This window comes from Panthera pardus, unplaced genomic scaffold (genome assembly GCF_024362965.1).
Source record: "Panthera pardus isolate Hobbes unplaced genomic scaffold, ASM2436296v1 HiC_scaffold_7, whole genome shotgun sequence".
In the NCBI taxonomy this organism is placed as follows: Eukaryota; Metazoa; Chordata; class Mammalia; order Carnivora; family Felidae; genus Panthera; species Panthera pardus.
Genome location: NW_026527002.1, coordinates 54866416 through 54869542, shown reverse-complemented (window position 1 = coordinate 54869542; position 3127 = coordinate 54866416).

The following is a 3127-nucleotide window of genomic DNA, read 5'->3' as shown; positions in this document are numbered from 1 at the left end:
GTTTGTTCGCTCTCCAGTATAATAAAAATAATGCCACCCTTGGAAGCATTTTGCTAACACCCATTATAAAAGAACTGGAGTTCCTCATCCATGACACAAACCTACTGTGTGTACAGCATCTAACTGAGCCACTCTGTGTCACCACCTGACTTGAAGGGTAAGAGGAAGCAGCACAAATGTGAAGGTCATGTTACTTGCTATGACGTGAGTTAATAAAGTCTTTTGACCCAAAAGTCCCACATCTTCTCTCAACATCTGTGCAACTGTGACAGGATTACCTGTTAGCTTGTATGTAGGGTAAAATCTTAGACATTTCACAGTTCTTGAAAGTTTTATGATGCATTCTCACAACTCTTGAAAGTTCTATGATTTAATCCATAATCGAGTCCTCAACTAAATAATTTTCTTACTAAGTTAGAATACTAATTGAAAGAAAATCATTCATTTCTGAGATAACTCTCATAGCTCATAATTAGCATCATGTTCTCCCCTTAATAACAGTTTAAGGCATAAAATCTAATTGTGCTTCAAATAGAGAAAAGTAGTTTTTTAAAAAATCCAGTTAAGTGTCTCAAAGATTAAGGATTAGGCTTATCTATTTGCCTTGTCTGATGAATTGACTTAATTTCAACAGTCAAGATGAGCTGAATACAATGTAGGGATGTGGGGTGTTCAATTTTAGTTACCATATTTTATTCCTCATATTTCTTTCTGCTTAAGAAGTGAATTAATTATCCTTTCAGTTATTGGAGAATTTTTGTTGTCAAACTAGCTATGGCTGCTAGCAATTTCTCAACTCTATTTCCCCTAAATGCAATAGTAACCCACTTCAAAATAAGATAAACATTGTTTTCTCCATAAGATTTACAATCATAAAAAATGTAAAGAATAAAAAGTATAACACAATAACTGGAAAAATTTGTGGTAATTTCAGAACAAAATCAAAAGGCTATAATACCTTTCTAAAATTGCATTTTGAAAAGAATACATACCACTAATACTCAATTATATGAATTTGTTTTTTCTGGAAAAAATACAAGCTTAGACTATGCTTCTGTCTAGAGTATCACTTTATATTATTCAGTTTTATTGCCATTGTGCCTAATAAATGGTAACTGTTCAATGTTGATTGAATCTTAAGCAGTAATCCAATTATCACTTAAACTCCTTTGAAAGTTTATTAAAAATATTCTTGATTACAATACTTGATGAAATGATCCCCACATCCCATAAGAAAAATGTCACTAGTAAACAATGAAATAATGAAAAAAAATTTGCTTGACCTAATGCTATATATGTTGAAAAATTGTTGCCAGTGAAAGAACCAGAGAAAAAGGGATGATGCTTCTAAATAACCTGCTATGAACCACACCGACGAGTTGCAGAACATTAAGAAATTAAAATTTTGAAAATTCTCACTAAAGTTTTTTTGCCACAATATGGAGAGAATCAGAGTATGTATGTTTTCCTTATGATCTAAAGATAGAAGAAATTAAAGGGTAGTGGATATAGCTCTGGGAAATATGTGAAAAGATGGAAGAACTAGAATCTTTCAGAACATATATAATTTATAAACATATATATTTATTAAAGAGAGAGGTAAGAGATAATAGATGGATAGATAGATAGATAGATAGATAGATAATAGATACGTAGAGAGATAGAGAGATAGAATCTATCTCTGTGTGTAGAAAGGAGTACCTGGAATGATAATCACTTTCTATTCCCCAGTAGTGGGATTTTATTGGTTTTCATATCTTCTTTGTACATATCTATATCACTTCAATTATTTATATTGAGTAGGAAATGCCTTAACAAAAATAAATTATAATATATCAAGAGGAAAAAATTTACTATGTTTAATTTCAAGTATATTTTATTGTTCTAATGTTTCATATTGCCTAAAGCAAGACCTGATTTCATGCTTAAAATAAAATTTTGGAGTGCCTGGGTGGCTCAGTCAGTTAAGCATCTGACTCTTGGTTTCAGCCAGGTCATGATCTTACAGTTCATGAGATAGAGCCCCAAGGCAGGCTCTGCACTGACAGCATGGAGCCTGCTGGGGATTCTCTCTCTTCCTCTCTCTCTCTGCACCCCCCCTGCTCATGCTCATGCTGTCTCTCAGAACAAATAAACTTAAAGATAAAGACATTTTCGGGGTTCTTGGGTGGTTCACTCGGTTGAGTATTCGACTCGGTCTCAGCTGAGGTCTTGATCTCATGGTTGTGAGTTCAAGCCCCACATTGGGCTCCACACAGGGCATGAAGCCTATAAAAACAAAAGCATTTTCTTAAATATGTTTAAACAGATCTGCAAAGTATTCCAATTTTACACAATCAAATGTACACAATATATCAGAAATACTAAACCATTTAGTCACTTTCCAGTTTATCTTTATGTTGTAGGTAGACATCAGGTATGATACAAAAGATATGGTATTTTTTTTAATATTCAAGTGTATACCTTTTGTCACTGTTACCAGAGTTCCATATAGTGAAAGTGAAAGTGCTTTTGCTCAAGGATTCTCATATTATTCTTAATTACATATAATGAATAAATTTCAAAGTAATTAAATCCCAAGAAAGAGTGTATTAAATCCCTGAAAATTATATATGTTTCACTTAACATTTAATCTGTAATTATTAAGTAATAAAATTCAAAACACAAAAATGTACTGTCACTCAAGATCCAGTATAATCCTATTATTAAAATGAGGGGGTAAATTTAAAAGCGATTATACCATCACCTATAAATCCATATCTCAATTCATTAAATTACTTCCTGCAGGTCACTGACTTTCATTATACAATATAAAAAAATGGGTAGGCTTTTTTCATCATTTGTTACTTAAGTCACAGCTTGAGATGCTTAAAGTCATTAAGAATAGTCAAGTACATTGTATGAATTTTAATAAAATTGCCACTATACTACTTGTACTTCTTTTGATCATTGCTGCATATTGGAGTGTCATTCATGCAAATAATAAAATGAAATGAATACACTAAATATTTACATTCAAAAGAAGAAAGTTGTTAAGCTTTTTTTTTTTTTTTGGAGTGACTACTTTTGGAAATTACAAAGCTGTCTTTAAGGGCACCTGGGTGGCTCAGTCAGTTGACCCTCCAAC